This window comes from Zalophus californianus, chromosome 10, assembly GCF_009762305.2.
Source record: "Zalophus californianus isolate mZalCal1 chromosome 10, mZalCal1.pri.v2, whole genome shotgun sequence".
NCBI lineage: Eukaryota > Metazoa > Chordata > Mammalia > Carnivora > Otariidae > Zalophus > Zalophus californianus.
The window spans coordinates 84661566-84679995 of NC_045604.1; the positions used below are offsets into that span (position 1 = coordinate 84661566).

The following is an 18430-nucleotide window of genomic DNA, read 5'->3' on the forward strand; positions in this document are numbered from 1 at the left end:
CAAAAGACTCTGGGGAAGAATTATTCCTTGCTCTCCTAGCTTCTGGAGGTTGCCGGCAACCCTTGGTGCTCCTTGGCTTGTGATAGCATAACTCCATTCTCTGCCTCTGTCTTTAATGGTCATTTTTCCTTCATATGTCTGTCTTTGGGTCCAGATTTCCCTCTTCTCATAAGGACACCAGTCATATTGGATTTAGGGCCCACCCTAATCCAATATGATCTCATTTTGTTTATATTCTCAAATAGCCTGTTTCCAGTCAGGGTCACATTCACAGGTTCTGGATGGACATGAATTTTGGGGGGGATGATATTCAGCCTGATATATTATTAACCCATTTTGCATATGAAGTCACTCAGCTAGTAGGTAGGGGTACTAGGATCTGAACTCAGGCTGACTCCCTCCAGCGAGTTTGCTGAGTTAACTGCTTCTTTGGAACACAGAAGGAGGGCTCAAGGACAGTGCTCTCAATAGCCTTGAGGTATTCATTCATAGGCTTCTTTGTGTCACTGGCTATGTGGGGGGGTGGGCAGATTGGATTAGTTTGAAGGTGGATATTGGGCACATAGGTCATGGGCAGGGCCAGGCTAGGATAGACCGAGGTAATTGGGCTTATCCAGTGACCCCTTTACCAGCCTAGCCCTGCTGTTTCAGTTTTCACAGCCATAGAAAACCACCCCCAAACTTAGTGGCTCCAAACAATAAGTTTCTTATTTCTCAGGATTCTGCCCTATGTGGTTTTGAATGGGGCCATTCATGACCATGTTCAGAAGGTAGTCGCTCAACCAACTGAGCCACCCAGGTGCCCTGCCATTCATGACCGTGTTCAGTCAGGATCTCTACTGGACTCTTCTGTATATGGCCACTTTCACCACATACTGTCTCATCTTTTAGGATCTCTCCATGTGAATTTTAGCCTGGACTTCCTTTATAGCATAGTGGCTGGGTTCCAAGAGAGAGTATTCTAAGAAGATAAGCCCCAGTGTGTAAAAGCTTAGTAAGCCTCCCCTCATTACAGTTGCTATGGTCCCATTGGCCAGTGGAAGCCATATGATCAAGCCCAGAGCCAAGGGAACAAACTAAAAGGTGTGGTTCATCAGGAGCCTCCATGCATCTTGGGGAGGAGGAGGCAGCTGCTACATACTTCTCTAAGGCTAGATAATCTGGTCAGCTGTGCCCTTGGCCAAAGTCCTTCTCATACACTTGTCAATTTCTGCAGTTCTCAGTGTCTGAAGCCCTACCAGCTAAATCACATGCAGTCATTCAAACTAATATTTATATGCAAGCAGTCCTAGAAGGCATGAGTTATTTACTGTCTGACTTGGACCTGATCTTTCACTTTGGCCTTGTTCAGAAGCCAGAGCTAAGCTTTCCTTTGACCCCAATGCAATTGAGGATTGATGACTTTTCTTCTAGTAGCTTTTTTCCCTTGCTGCACAAATGATATACATTAACTTTGGACATATAGACAAAAGGAAGAAGGTTAAAATCACCTGTGAGGACACGTGCTGCACCCCACATATCCCACTTCTGGGAACACTTGTTGCCCAGGTGCTGGACATGCTGTTGGTCCCTTCAGGATTGCCTCAGCCGCCGAGGGTGGCCCACATCCAGTGACTGATGGATGCAGGAGGCATAAAGTTCTGGCTACTGCGGCCCGACTTGGGACACTCTGAAGGACTATTCTAGATCTAGAGTTCTCTCCATTGAAGGTCAAGCTGTCCCTCTGCCCACTTCCTGCTTCCTTTTTCTCTCTTCTGTAGGTAGCCCTCCTCAATAAACATCCTTCCTGTGAAACTCCATCTCAGAGGCTCCTTCTTGGTGAATGCACCTGCGACATTGCAGCTTATCAGTCTCCACAGGAGATAACATAACCACTGTGAACATTTTGGCACATACCAGGGTGATGCTTTAAAATTCTCTCCCTCTTTCTATATGTAATACTTTAAAAAAAAGATTTTATTTATTTTTATTTTAGAGAGAGTGAAGGGGGAGGGGCAGAGGGAGAGGGAGAGAATCTCAAGCAGACTCTGTGCCGAGTGTGGAGCCTGATGTGGGGCCCGATCCCATGACCCTGAAATCATGACCAATAGTTGGACACTCAACTGACTGAGCCACCTGGGTGCCCCCTTTTTTTATTTTTGTTTTTTACAAAATCAGGATCACACTGCACAAATTTTGTTTGAAATAGTTCTGTGTGGTGGTTAAGAGTGCAGGCACTGGGGGGTGGAGCAAGATGGCGGAGGAATAGGAGACCTAGATTTCGTCTGGTCTCAGGAATTCAGCTGAATAGGGATCAAACCATTCTGAACACCTACGAACTCAACAGGAGATCGAAGAGGAGAGTAGCAACAACTCTCTGAACAGAGAAGCGACCACTTACTGGAAGGTAGGACGTGCGGAGAAGTGAATCCGAGGCGATACTCAGGAGGATAGATGGCAGGGGAGGGGCCTCTGCCGGCCGCTTCTGGCAAGTGATAGAGACGCGGAGCACAAAATCGGAACTGTTAGAAGTCGGCTCCGCTGAGGGACGTTGCTGCAGTGGCTAAGCGGGGAGTGGAACCCCCGCGGGACAGTGTGGTCTCAGGACCCTTGGGGTCACAGAAAGACCGGGGGTGCCTGAGTGTGCCAGAGCTCCCAGGTATCAGAGCAGGGAAGCTGGCTGCAGAGACGGAGCCGAGGCGCGGCCTCTCAGCTTGGGGTTGTGATCGCGGCCCAGTCGGGCCACTGCTCCTCCAGCAGGGACCCAACAAGCGGCAGAGCTGGGGAGACTCCCCTTCCTCCCCGGGAGGAGCGGTGTGGGAACGCACCGCAGGGATCTGCTGGGTTTGGAGACTCCACACGGGGTCGGGTGCCAGAGATAGCAACGCTTGGTCACAGGTCGGGTGAACACGGAGAGCGGCCGGAGACCGGGGACAAGGGAGTGACTGCTTTTCTCTGTGGGCACACTGAGGAGCGGGGCCCCGAGTTCTCAGCTCCTCCGGGTGGAGATTGGGAGGCCACCATTTTCACCCTGGTCCTCCAAGGCTGTACCGAGAGCTTGCAGGGAACAAAAGCTCCTGAGATCAAACCCGAGCAACTTGCTTAGCCCGGGCCGACAAGGGCGGGGCAATTCAGCCTCCGGCAAAGACATTTGGAAACCACAGCAACAGGCCCCTCCCCCAGAAGATCAGCACGAACAGCCAGCAAGCCAAGACCAAGTTTACCGATCAAGGAGAACGGGAGAACTCCAGCGCTAGGGGAATACTGCACATAGAATTAATGGCTTTTTTTTACCATGATTCATTAGTTCATCAAAGTTAATTTTTGTTAACTGTTTTTTTTTTTTTTATTTTTCTTTTTCCCTTTTTCAACCAACATCTTATCAATCTCTTTTTTAAAAAAAAATTTTTTTTTTATTTTTCATTTTTAGAGTCATATTTTATCCCTTCATAGTAGTTACCCTTATTTTTGGCATATATATATATATAAGTTGTTCTCTCTTTAAAATTTTGAGATACAGTTACTTCTAACAGATCAAAATATACCCTAAATCACTAGTGTATGGCTCTGTTCTAGTCTCCTGCCTGATCACATTCTCTCCCTTTTTTCTTTTTTTTTTCTTAAATCTTCTTTCTTTTTTCAAACAACTTCTTATCTTATCAAGTCCTTTTATAAAATGTTTTATAATTTTCATCTTTACAGTCATCTTCTATCCCTTCATTGTATCAACCCTTATTTTGTACATATATGTCTTTATTCCTTTAAAATTTTAGGAGGCATTTTTCTCTAACAGACCAAAATATGCCCAAAATCTAGTGTGTGGCACTGATCTATGCACTAGCCTGATATTTGATCATATTCTGCTTTTTTTGTATTGTTCTGTTTTTGTTTTTATCTTTTTTTTTTTCTCTTTCTTTTTTCTTTCTTTCCCTTTCTTTTCCCTTGGTTTCAGGTCTTTTCTGATTTGTATACAGTATATTTGCTGGGGACGTTGTTAACCTGTTAGCATTTTGTTCTCTCATTCATCTATTCTCCTCTGGACAAAATGACAAGACGAAAAAAATCACCTCAGCAAAAAGAACAAGAGGTAGTACCGTCAGCCAGGGACCTACTCAATACGGACATTAGTACGATGTCGGACCTAGAGTTCAGAATCATGACTTTAAAGATACTAGCTGGGCTTGAAAAAAGCGTGGAAGTTATTAGAGAAACCCTTTCTGGAGAAATAAAAGGACTAAAATCTAACCAAGTTGAAATAAAAAAAGCTATTGATGAGGTGCAATAAAAAATGGGGGCACTAACTGCTAGGATAAATGAGGCCGAAGAGAGAATCAGTGATATAGAAGACCAAATGATGGAAAATAAAGAGGCTGAGAAAAAGAGAAACAACTACAGGATCATGAGGGCAGAATTCGAGAGATAAATGATACGGTAAGACGAAACAACATTAGAATAATTGGGATCCCAGAAGAAGAAGAGAGAGAGAGAGGGGCAGAAGGTATATTGGGTCAAATAATAGCAGAGAACTTCCCTAATGTGAGGAAGGAAACAGGCATCAAAATCCAGGAGGCACAGAGAACCCCTCTCAAAATCAATAATAATAGGTCAACACCCCGACATCTAATAGTAAAACTTACGAGTCTCAGAGACAAAGAGAAAATCCTGAAAGCAGCTCGGGAGAAGAGATATGTAACCTACAATGGTAAAAATATTAGATTGGCAACAGACCTATCCACAGAGACCTGGCAGGCCAGAAAGGACTGGCAAGATATCTTCAGAGCACTAAACGAGAAAAATATGCAGCCAAGAATACTATATCCAGCTAGGCTGTCATTGAAAATAGAAGGAGAGATAAAAAGCTTCCAGAACAAACAAAAACTAAAGGAATTTGCAAACACGAAACCAGCCCTCCAAGAAATATTGAAAGGGGTCCTCTAAGCAAAGAGAGAGCCTAAAAGCAGCAAAGATCAGAAAGGAACACAGACAACATACAGTAACAGTCACCTTACAGGCAATACAATGGCACTAAATTCATACCTTTCAATAGTTACCCTGAATGTAAGTGGGCTCAATGCCCCAATCAAAAGACACAGGCTATCAGATTGGATTAAAAAACAAGACCCATCCATATGCTGTCTGCAAGAGACTCATTTTAGACCCAAAGACACCCCCAGATTGAAAGTGAGGGGGTGGAAAACCATTTACCATGCTAATGGACACCAAAAGAAAGCTGGGGTGGCAATCCTTATATCAGACAAACTAGATTTTAAAACAAAGACTGTAATAAGAGATGAGGAAGGACACTATATCCTACTTAAAGGGTCTATCCAACAAGAAGATCTAACAATTGTAAATATCTATGCCCTGAACATGGGAGCAGCCAATGATATAAGGCGATTAATAACAAAAGCAAAGAAACACATTGACAACAATACAATAATAGTGGGGGACCTTAACACCCCCCTGACTGAAATGGACAGATCATCTAAGCAAAAGATCAACAAGGAAACAAAGACTTTAAATGACACATTGGACCAAATGGACTGCACAGACATATTCAGAACATTCCATCCCAAAGCAACGGAATACACATTCTTCTCTAGTGCCCATGGAACATTCTCCAGAATTGATCACATCCTAGGTCACAAATCAGGTCTCAACCGGTACCAAAAGATTGGGATCATTCCCTGCATATTTTCAGATCACAATGCTTTGAAACTAGAACTCAATCACAAGAGGAAAGTCGGAAAGAACTCAAATATGTGGAGGCTAAAGAGCATCCTACTAAAGAATGAATGGGTCAACCAGGAAATTAAAGAAGAGTTTAAAAAATTCATGGAAACCAATGAAAATGAAAACACAACTGTCCAGAATCTTTGGGATACAGCAAAGGTAGTCCTGAGAGGAAAGTATATAGCAATACAAGCCTTTCTCAAGAAACAAGAAAGGTCTCAAATACACAACCTAACCCTACACCTAAAGGAGCTGGAGAAAGAACAGCAAATAAAGCCTAAACCCAGCAGGAGAAGAGAAATCATAAAGATCAGAGCAGAAATCAATGAACTAGAAACAAAACAGTAGAACAGATCAACGAAACTAGGAGCTGGTTCTTTGAAAGAATTAACAAGATTGATAAACTCCTGGCCAGACTGATCAAAAAGAAAAGAGAAATGACCCAAATCAACAAAATCATGAATGAAAGAGGAGAGATCACAACCAACACCAAAGAAATACAAACAATGATAAGAACATATTATGAGCAACTCTATGCCAGCAAATTAGATAACCTGGAAGAAATGGGGGCATTCCTAGAGATGTATCCACTACCAAAATTGAACCAGGAAGAAATAGAAAACGTGAACAGACCTATAACCACGAAGGAAATTGAAGCAGTCATCAAAAATCTCCCAAGAAACAAAAGCCCAGGGCCAGATGGCTTCCCAGGGGAATTCAGTGAATTCTGAATTTAAATTCAGACATTTAAAGAAGAATTAATACCTATTCTTCTGAAACTGTTCCAAAAAATAGAAATGGAAGGAAAACTTCCAAATTCATTTTATGAGGCCACCATTACCTTGATCAAAGACCCCATCAAAAAGGAGAATTACAGACCAATATCCTTGATGAACATGGATGCAAAAATTCTCAGCAAAATACTAGCCAATAGGATCCAACAGTACATTAAAAGGATTATTCACCACGACCAAGTGGGATTTATCCCTGGGCTGCAAGGCTGGTTCAACATCCGCAAATCAATCAACGTGATAGAATACATGAACAAAAGAAAGAACAAGAATCATATGATCCTCTCAATAGATGCACAAAAAGCATTTGACAAAGTACAGCATCCTTTCTTGATCAAAACTCTTCAGAGTATAAAGATAGAGGGTACATACCTCAATATCATAAAAGCCATCTACGAAAAACCTACAGCAAATATCATTCTCAATGGGGAAAAGCTGAGAGCTTTTCCCCTTAGGTCAGCAATGTGGCAGGGATGTCCACTCTCACCACTGCTATTCAACATAGTATTAGAAGTCCTAGCCACAGCAATCAGACAAGAAGAAATCAAAGGCATCCAAATCGGCAAAGAGGAAGTCAAACTCTCACTCTTTGCAGATGATATGATACTGTATGTGGAAAACCCAAAAGACTCCACCCCAAAACTGCTAGAACTCATCCAGGAATTCAGTAAAGTAGCAGGCTATAAAATCAATGCACAGAAATCAGTGGCATTCCTATACACCAACAACAAGACAGAAGAGAGACAAATCAAGGAATCGATCCCATTCACAATTGCACCCAAAACCATAAGATACCTAGGAATGAATTTAACCAAAGAGGCAAAGGATCTGTACTCAGAAAACTATAAAATACTCAGGAAAGAAATTGAAGAAGACACAAAGAAATGGAAAAACCTTCCATGCTCATGGATTGGGAGAACCAACATTGTGAAGATGTCAATGCTACCTAGAGCAATCTACACATTCAATGCAATCCCCATCAAAATACCATCCACTTTTTTCAAAGAAATGGAACAAATGATCCTAAAATTTATATGGAACCAGAAGAGACCCCGAATAGCCAGAGGAATCTTGAAAAAGCAAAGCAAAGCTGGCGGCATCACAATTCCGGACTTCCAGCTCTATTACAAAGCTGTCCTCATCAAGACAGTATGGTACTGGCACAAAAACAGACACATAGATCAATGGAACAGAATCGAGAGCCCAGAAATGGACCCTCAACTCTATGGTCAACTTATCTTTGACAAAGCAGGAAAGAATGTCCAATGGAAAAAAGACAGTCTCTTCAACAAATGGTGTTGGGAAAATTGGACAGCCACATGCAGAAGAATGAAACTGGACCATGTCCTTACACCACACACAAAAATAGACTCCAAATGGTTGAAAGACCTAAACGTGAGACAGGAGTCCATCAAAATCCTAAAGGAGAACACAGGTAGCAACCTCTTCACCCTCAGCTGCAGCAACTTCTTCCTAGAAACATCGCCAAAGCCACGGGAAGCCAGGGCAAAAATGAACTGTTGGGATTTCATCAAGATAAAAAGCTTTTGCACAGAAAAGAAACAATCCACAAAAGCAAAAGACAACCGACACAATGGGAGAAAATATTTGCAAATGACATATCAGATAAAGGGCTAGTATCCAAAATCTATAAAGAACTTATCAAACTCAACACCCAAAGAACAAATAATCCAATCAAGAAATGGGCAGAAGACATGAACAGACATTTTTCCAAAGAAGACATCCAAATGGCCAACAGGCACATGAAAAAGTGCTCAACATCGCTCGGCAACAGGGAAATCCAAATCAAAACCTCAATGAGATACCACCTCACACCCGTCAGAATGGCTAAAATTAACAAGTCAGGAAACGACAGATGTTGGCGGGGATGTGGAGAAAGGGGAACCCTCCTACACTGTCAGTGGGAATGCAAGCTGGTGCAACCCCTCTGGAAAACAGTATGGAGGTTCCTCAAACAGTTGAAATTAGAGCTACCATTCGATCCAGTAATTGCACTACTGGGTATTTACCCCAAAGGTACAAATGTAGGGACCCGAAGGGGTACGTGCACCCCAATGTTTATAGCAGCAATGTCCACCATAGCCAAACTGTGGAAAGAGCCAAGATGTCCATCGACAGATGAATGGATAAAGAAGAGGTGGTATATATACACAATGGCATATTATGCAGCCATCAAAAGGAATGAGATCTTGCCATTTGCAACGACGTGGATGGAACTGGAGGGTGTTATGCTGAGTGAAATAAGTCAATCAGAGAAAGACATGTATCATATGACCTCACTGATATGAGGAATTCTTAATCTCAGGAACTAACTGAGTGTTACTGGAGTCTTTGGGGGTGGGAGGGATGGGGTGGCTGGGTGATAGACATTGGGGAGGGTATGTGCTACGATGAGCGCTGTGAATTGTGCAAGACTGCTGAATCACAGATCTGTACTTCTGAAACAAATAACGCAACATATATTAAGAAAAAAGAAAAGAAGAAGATAGCCAGAGAGGAAGAATGAAGGGGAGTAAGTCAGAGGGGGAGACGAACCATGAGAGATGATGGACTCTGAAACAAACTGAGGGTTCTAGAGGGGAGGAGGGTAGGGGGATGGGTTAGCCCGGTGATGGGTATTAAAGAGGGCACATTCTGCATGGAGCACTGGGTGTTATGAACAAACAATGAATCATGGAATACTACATCAAAAATAAATGATGTAATATATGGTGATTAACATAACAATAAAAAATTAAAAAAAACAAAACAAAACAAAAAAAAAAGAGTTCAGGCACTGCTGGGTCATATGGTATTTCTATTTTTAATTTTTTTGTGAATCTCCATACTGTTTTCCAGAGTGGCTGCACCAATTTACATTCCTACCAGCAGTGCACAGGGCTCCCTTTTCTCCACATCCTTGCCAGCACTTGTTAGCTCTGTCTTTCTGATGGTAGCCATTCTAACAGGTATGAGGTGATTTCTCATTGTGGGTTTGATTTGCATTTCCCTGATGATTAATGATATTGAGCATCTTTTCATGTGCCTATTGGCCATTTGATATCTTCTTTGGAAAAGTGTTTATTTAAAAAAGCTGGACTTGCAAAAACAGAGAGTAGAATGGTGGTTACCGAGGGCTGGGAGTTGGGGATTGGGGATATGTTGTTTAGGAGTACAAACTTGCAACTTGGTAGGTAAGTAAGTCCTGAAGATCTCATGATTATAGACAATAATACTGTGTTATAACCTTCAGAATTGCTAAGATTTTAATTTTCCCACCATAAAAATGAAATGATAATTATGTGATGTGATAGAGGTGTTAATGCTATGGTGGTGATCATATTGCAATATATCAAATATCAAATAAACATGCTGTACACCTTTACGTTACACAATGTTTATGTCAATTTTCTCTCGATAAAAAAAGAGTGCAGGAATGAAAGGTGACCTGGGTTCAAATCCTGGCTCTGCTACTGCCTGGGTTTATAATCTTAGACACATTATGTAATGTCTCTGAGCCTCAGTTTCCTCATCTGTAAAATGGGGGATAATCATAGTACTTTCTAAAGTTTTGTGGATTCAGTGAGTTAATTCATGTAAAGTGTACGGTAGTAGAACAGAAGTACAGAGTATATCTTTAGTAAATATTAGCTGCTATTATGATTTCATAACTAGGTTTTCTCAATATATTGTAACATTTTCCTATGACACCTGATATTCTTTTCTATCATTGTTTTTAATGGCTTCATGATACTCTCTTGTAAGAGTGTACTGTAAGGGTGCCTGGGTGGCTCAGTTAAGCATCCAACTCTTGATTTTTGGCTCAGGTCATGATGTCAGGGTCCTGGGATTGAGTCCCACATTGGGCTCCACGCTCAGTGTGGAGTCCGCTTGAGATTCTTTCTCTCCCTCTCCCCCTCCCCTTCCCCTTGCTCATGCTCTTTCTCTCTCTCTCTGAAATCAACCAATCAATGTTAAAAAAAAAAAAAGAGTGTACCATAGTTTATTTAACAATCTCCTGTCATGGAAGCTCATTCTTTTTTTTAAAAATTAATTTATTTTTTTAATTTAAATTCAGTCAATTAACATATAGTATATTATCAGTTTCAGAGGTAGAGTTCAGTGATTCATTAGTCTTACATAACATCCAGTGCTCATTACATCACTTGCCCTCCTTAATGCCCATCACCCAGTCCTCACCCCCTTCCCTCCCAGTCCCTCCCCCCTCCCCCCCCCAGCAATCCTCAGTTTGTTTCCTATGATTAAGAGTCTCTTATGGTTTGTCTCCCTCTCTGATTTCGTCTTTTTTTTCCCTCCCTTCCCCTATGCTCCTCTGTTTTGTTTCTTAAATTCCACATACAAGTGAAAGAAATCATATGATAATTGTCTTTCTCTGACTTATTTTGCTTATCATAATACCCTCTGGTTCCATCCATGTTGTTGCAAATGGCAAGATTTCATTCTTTTTGATGGCTGATTAATATTTTGGAAGGACATTCTTGGCAGAGGGACCAGCATGTGCAAAGGCCAGGAGGCAAAGGAGCATTTGGACCTGAAACTGACTTAGTGTTGGGGGAATTGACTGAGGAGAGCAGGACTGGTCCCCTGTGAGCCTTTGGCCAAGGTTTGGGCTTTACCCTGTGGTTGATGGCCAGCAGTGAACAACGCTCTCTAAAGACAGAGTTGCAGACACTGTGATACCAAGGTCTAGGACAAGACAAATATTTATAAGGAAGAGGAGTCTTCTTGGGGACACATTTGGGGTCATGCTGGACCTGGTCTGTGAGGCTTTTATGCTGGAGACAGAGGCAGAGCAAGAGGACGATATGCTGTCTGCCCGTTTGTCTCTGGAGAAGCAGCTGTTGTCTGACCCCCTAATGGTAACCTCACATCCTGAGTGGTCAGGATGTTGCAAGCTCCCTTAGTCTGAATACACTCCTCAAATTGAATTCCCCGCAGCAGGCAAACAAATCCATTGGATGAGTGTTAGCTATTGTGGGCAGAGTCAATTCACTTGTGGTGAGAGATCATTAGCAAGGGCGAGGAACTCAAGTGCTGGGCCAGAGGGAAGGTGAGCTCATCAGGAGGAGGCCTTGCTTTCTTCCTCTGAACTTTTGGAAAACCAGAGAGCAAACAACATTCATAAACTCCCTCTTAGATGAAAGACAGGAGGCTTTTGGTGGAGGCTGTTTTGGATTTTGAATTTGATGAAACTTATGCCCTAGAGAAGTCTAGGCTGTGGGAGGAGAGTGTCACCATATAAGGTTGTGCAGGTTGGGCACTGAACAGCCCATTCATATTATAGCCGTTGAGATTGGCAGCCTTTAGGGCTGTGCAGTATTCAGCTAGAATGTTTTCATGCAGGTGGGAGCCTGGGAGAGGATTGAACCCTCATCTAACTACTTCTGGGTCTGAGAAGGATGCAAACACTGGAATTTTAGTTCTTCACTAGGAAAGGACATAGAATTCCCCAAATGTTTGCAAAAGAAGGGATATATTTATGCTTGGAAATCCTCTTCTCTAATAATTATTAACCTGGTCAACTTTAAAGAAAAATCCATATTTTTATATTTGAATACGAAACATTTCTGTCTGGTTCAAAATTACAAACACATGAGAAGGTTTTTACTGACAAGCCTCCCTTCTCTTCTGTTCCTCAGACACTTAATTGCTTTCCTCTGAGGCAGCCAGTGGTGCCAGCTTGTCTTTATCCTTGGTCAATTCTTTTTTTTTTTAAGATTTTATTTTTAAGTAATCTCTGCACACAATGTGGGATTCAAACCCACAACCCTGAGATTAAGAGTCACATGCTCTAGTGACTTGACCAGCCAGGTGCCCCGTTCCTTGGTCAGTTCTTTTTTTAAAATTTATTTATTTGAGAGAGAGCGAGAGAGAGCAGAGCAGGGGCAGGGGCAGAGGGAGAGGAAGCAGACTTCCTGCTGAGTGGGGAACCCGATGTGGGGCTCGATTCCAGTACCTTGGGATCATGACCTGAGCTTGAAGGCAGAAGCTTAATGGACTGAGCCACCCAGGCGCCCCTCCTTGATCAATTCTTAATCTTCAAGCTTAGGCTCTTCCCTGCAGCCTACCATCATTTTTGGTGAAATTTATCATTCATTCAACCAACCAGCCTATCTCCTTTCTCTCGCTTTCTTTCCTTCCTTCCTTCCTCCCTTTCTTTGTTCTTTCTGGATCCCAGGGGCTGAGGATTCATCCTCCTTCTTGCCTAGAAGATTATCATAGTTTATTTGGACAAAGCCCCCTTTTGTTTTATTACTAATTAGTTAATTCTCCTTTATTCTACCCCCTTCAGGTCCTTGATAGACAACATTTCTAATGTGTCTAGTTTGTATCTCTGTTCATATGTGTTCTTATAAATGGGTAGTGTTAAAAAAAAAAAAGAAACCACAGGTCCCAAATGGAGTCACTTGTGCTATGCTCCACATCAGCAACCAAGACTTAATATCTAACCTAACTGCACTTTTAAGTCTTCCCAGGAACGTAGCATCGAACATGGAATTACCTGGTCAGCACAGTAATCTGCCTGATAGATCCTCTCCCAAAGAAAGGTGACTTTGCCTGAAACAATCCACTCTTTGCCCTGCATCCTTCTGCCTATAAAAATCTTCCATTGTGTGTAGTTCCTTGGAGCTCCTTTCTGTCTGCTAGATGGGTTGCTGCCTGATTCATGAACTGTTGAATAAAGCCAATTAGATCTTCACATTCATTCAGTTGAATTTTGTTTTTTAACAGTAGCCATGCATTTTAAAAAAAAAAATTCAAGTTAACATTGAGTATCCATTCTGGTTTAGGCCTGATGCTGGGTCTTGGGATGAAATTCAGGGTAGCACAAGATAGGGCTGGTTCCCACTCCAGAGGAGTCTCCAGGGTGGGATCATGTGGGATGTTTCCTTTGCTCTTTGTGCCTGTGCAAAGAACTTCCCAAGTGTTCTTGCTCCTACATCTCCTGTTCTTCTTTCTGTCTGCTTTCCTGTTTCTGTCTTCCTGTTCCCCTGGTACCCCTTCTTACTTAATGCTTGCTCTGGGCCAGCCACTTATATATTGAATCTCATGAATCTTCTCCCCAGCTCTGGAAAGTAGTGGACCCAGGCTTGCTGGAGCTTCCCAAGGGTGTCTGTTCTCTCTGCAGGCCCCCAAAGACTCAACATCTCAGTGCATTAGCCCCGATGCCATTGTTTCTGAAGGTTTCATGGAGTGGGGAAGGCAGTTCACCTTGCACACTACTCCATAGAACACTTAACCAGATTCCTCATTAGACACCTGTAGCTTTGCTATACCAGGTTTTCTTCCCAGTAGGGAACTTGTCTCTCCATATCTGTATTCTCTTCTTCCTCCCCTTCTCCCTTCTTTCCCTCCTCTTCCTCTTCCACCTTGCAGCCTTCAAAAGTCCCTCTGGTGTCCCAGGGAATGCCACTCTCACTCTCAGTTAGTAGCCCCCTTTAGGCAGGACATAAGCTGGAGATTAGCTATAAAAGTCACCCCTTGGGGGTAGGGAGAGGTTAGGGGTAGAGGTGCAAATGACTTATCAAGGAGGAGGGGTGATGGGAGCAGTCTGCCCCTGCAGGAAATGGGAGGTGGAGAGGGTGTCATCGTCTGCAGAGAGAATTCAAATCAATATTAAAACTAGGAGTGAGTGCACTTTTTATTATCACCAAGCATTGGCCAGAAATTTAAAGCAGTATCTGTGATAAAAAGTACCCCCCTCCCCACATGCCACTGCCACCACAAGTTGGGTGCAATATAGCAGAATGTTTAAGTTAGACGTGGGATAGCCAGGTTTCAATCCCAGTTGTGGTGTTTAAGAGCTGTATGACCTTGGGTGAGTTACTCCACCTCTCTGTACCTTGGTTTTCCCATTTGTAAATTGTGGACTGTAACATCATGGCATGTTGGTAGTTTTATATGAGTTAATGTCTGCATTTTTTTGGAGCAGTTAACAAGCATTTAACAAATGTTGGCCATTAGTGACAGGGAAATTGTGAAAGACTTGGGTTGAGCAAGCAAAAAAGATGACTGGGTATCCTATCTAGTACACTCCAGTTTATCTCTACCTTTCATGGTTTTTGAGCTATTTTGTAACTCTGTAAATTGCAGAAAATAGATAATAAGGCAAATGATTCTTGTCCATATAAATGCAGATGAATTGTGTCTCATAGACTACAAGTGGCTGTCGTATACGGTGCCTATCAACAAGTTTTGCATCCATTAGGCAAATTCATTTCCGGAATCCTGGTTACCAATGTGTGTCTGTTCTTCGCCTTCTCCTTTGACCCAGTTGTAGCGTATTTTTGGTTCACTCATTAATAAATGAGTTAAATAAAATCTATGATGTACTTATATGTGTATTCTGCCTGTTTTAGAAACATTATCCTTTAACAGTATGTGCTCTTTTTTTTCCATTTCTTAAAGAAAACAACCACAGCTCAACTCCTCTCCTCTCATCCAAATTTCCAAAACAAAAGAAACTTTTTTAAGGGCTGTGGTGACTTTGTAATAGGTCCACTAGTTAGGCTGAACCACATTTTCCAGTATTCTCTTTCCTCCATACTTTGGGTAAGGTGGACTACCAAAGAGATACTTGTGGGAGATGTGGTGGGCAGGAGTGAAGCAGCTTATCCACATTGCTGCTTATCTCCTGGCTCTCCTCCTTGGTGTGATGCAGTACGTGGGCCTGCAACCACTTCCCTCCCCAGTTCCTCCTTTATTTTTAACTTCTGGGCAGGTGTGTGTCTTCACCTCCATGGTGAGGTTACCAAGGTGAGAGGCAATAGGACCTGACATATAGCTGCTTGTGGCTTCCAGCCTGTTCTTGATTTCAACCCCCACCTTCCACAGTTTTTTTTTTTTTTTTTTTTAATGTAAGAAGAAAAGAAGGAGAGAACTCAAAAGGTGTAAGCGTGTTACAAGTAGGAGGAAAATAAGAAATGGATTGAAAAAGAATAGTCAGAAAGATAGAAAATCAGGAGGCTGTTTCTGCCCTCTCAAGTCTACCTGCAATTGTGTTCTCATTTCAAAGGACTTACTAGACTTTTCTAATTGGATATTGCTTTAATATCTCAAATTCAACATACTTTCACTTAAAGAAAAAAAAAGCTTTGACATCTGACTTCCCTGTTTGTGTCAGTGTGATGAAAAGCATGCCTTCTTCCCAGATAAATCTGAAGCCCTACTTCTTGCCAGCAATGTTTATGCTTTGAATCACGCTGTCCTTGCAGGTTCAGTCTCCTTCGTGATTATTCCTCCTTTAAGAATAAGCTTGCCTCTTTATTCTCTCTGCCACCCCCCCAAAGCCTTCACTGTCCTCACGGTCCAAAGTATGAGTTAGGGACTCTCTTCATTGTTCACATTATACCCTGTACACAGTTTTACCACTGCATTTAAAATAGTTTATATGTAGTTATATGTTAAATGTTTTGTTATTTCATAAGTATTTGTTTAGATGAAGGAACCCTTACTTATCTGTACATCCCCAATAAGACACAAATTAAACATTTGTTGAACATTATCCCCTCCCCCCCAATCTAACTATATGGAATATCCATATTCATATCTACCTTCTACATCCAGATCTTTTTTTTTTAAGATTTTATTTATTTATTTGATAGAGAGAGACACAGTGAGAGAGGGAACACAAGCAGGGGGAGTGGGAGAGGGAGAAGCAGGCTTCCCACGGAGCAGGGAGCCCAATGCGGGGCTTGATCCCAGGACCCTGGGATCATGACCTGAGCCGAAGGCAGATGCTTAACGACTGAGCCACTCAGGCGCCCCCAGATCTTTTTTTTTTTACACATCCATATCTACATCAGTTTCCATAGATCTTCTAGTGGTTCTGCTTCTCTCATCAAGCCCTAACTGAAACAAGCACCCCACTCAAGGACACAGAGCTGGCCAGTGGCAGAACCCAGGTCTGCGTGGCCTGAAAGCCCCAGTGCTTTCCTGATTTTGTTGGTTTCTCCTTCCCTCTCTGCTCTCCCATTGTGTCAGCTCTGCATGGGGCGGGCTGACTTAGTTTTCCCTCTGTTGGTTTCTCTGTTCTCTACCCCCAATCTGTTCTCTTTCTTCTCCAGGTTCCCTTTCCTTTTCCCTCACTGTTTTTCCTCACTCTAAAAAGAAGAGATGCTTGCCCATTATGATTATGTTGATTGAATGTCTTAAAAAAATATTGGTGATTTAAAAATCAAGTGATGTAAGAAGAAAAAACCAATAAACTAAGTCAACTTACTTTTAAGTGGGGGTGTGGCTCAGGATTATGTTTTTTTCCTTCTAAGGTCCTCAGTAAGGCAAAGTTCTGCACCCCAGCGGATCTAGATCCAAATTGCACAGCTCCTGTTGTAGGTGAGTTTGATTCTTGACCTGATGCAGTCTTGATTTCCAGAGACTAACATGATTATACTCCTACTAGGAATCAGTTCTCCCTTCTCTGACTCCTTGGCTCTCAATCTATTTTTTTTTTTTAAGTACTGTCAAATCTCTTCCTTATAGTAGTTATTTTTGTAACCCAGATATCTTCTGTCAGGGCCATATACCACCCTATGTCCCATTCCTGAGAGTTTAATCCCCTAGGTGCTTATGAAACACCAATTATTTACTGAAGAAGTTATAGGGAGACTTACATTATGCACTGCACATCACAAATTTATATTCCCTACTATTCTTCCCCCTAAGGTTACTTGCCCCTGGTAACCACAACATTTTCCCTCGTCCTTCCCTACACAAACTCCCAGGCCCTACTCTGATTTATGGAATCAGAATCCCAAGGGTGTAGGGTCTGTTAAACTAGGAATTTTAACAAGTGTCCCAGATGATTTTTATGCACAGGAAAGTTTGAGAGCTATAGCAGTATAAGACATAGTCCTGGCTTAGTCCAGGATCCTGGATCCTTTTGCTACAGATAAAAACTCAAGCCTTAAATTAGAAACTGCCTTAGTTTGAATCATAGCCCAGGCACTTTTTATCTTTATGACTTGGGCAAATTGTTTTACTACTTTGAGCCTCAGTTTACTCATCAGTAAAATGGGGCTAATGATAATATCTTTCTCATTGAGTGATGAATCAAAATTCATTCATTCACTCATACATTCATTTGTTCACTTGACAAGTATTTATTAAGTATTTACTATGTGTTTATAGAAGTGGAACACACACACACAGTCACTCTGCTTGCCCTTTTTGAGTTTATATTCTAGTGTAGAAGTTGGCATACTTTTCCAGTAAAGGGTACTATGTTAAATATTTTAGGTTTTGTGGAACACAGATGATTTCTATCACATACTTTTCCTTTTTTTTTCTGAAACCCTTTAAAAATGTAAAAATCATTCTTAGTTCATGGACCATAAGAAGACAAGTCACGAGCTAGATTTGGCTGACCTCTGTTGTAGTAGATTCAGAAAAATAATAGCTGTAAAGTATTTTAGCAGACATGTTGATGAGGTAAATTGCTTAGCACAGCTCCTGGACTGGAGTCCGGGTTCAGTAAATAGATGTATTATTAATGCCTGAAGCCTCTCCTTGTGCTTTGTTCTTCTGCCCTGGTCAGTGTCCTTTGGCATCAGGTCTCAGACCTAGACCCGTTGGCTACTCCACCTTGTGGAAGTGACTAAGGCCTGCCAGCAGATCTCTGTCTCCCTACAAGGTCAGTGGAGTGGCTGTAGGAATCCATCCTGCTGGTTGGACATGGCCGTGCCTGGCAGGCTGGCCCCTGGTCTCCTGCCTGGCCTCGCCAGGACACACTTCTGCCTGTTCCTCTGCCTCTCAGGGAAAATAGCCGGAACCAGCTGGGATGACTCATGATGTAGCGGCCACGCGGCTTGGCTCTCTGCAGGCCCACAGCTTCTTGGTGCAAGTTGAGGGGGTGGTGGAAGTGGACAGGCCACTGCTCAAGATGTCCTCCACTCACCAGGATGGGG

The 18430-nt window shown here is 42.4% G+C and overlaps 1 long non-coding RNA gene across 2 annotated transcripts in view; it reads left to right on the top strand.

Moving 5' to 3' along the window:
• The window catches only part of LOC113933180, a 214298-nt gene that overhangs the window by 64937 nt on the left and 130931 nt on the right, over positions 1-18430 (top strand). Inside the window, exon 3 of one of the 2 annotated variants that reach the window (XR_003523269.1) lies at positions 16793-16859. The exons of the other annotated variant lie outside the window; for it this stretch is intronic. This is a non-coding gene — a long non-coding RNA (uncharacterized LOC113933180). Of the gene's footprint in view, positions 1-16792; positions 16860-18430 lie in introns of those variants that run through there. 2 annotated transcript variants of the gene reach the window in all.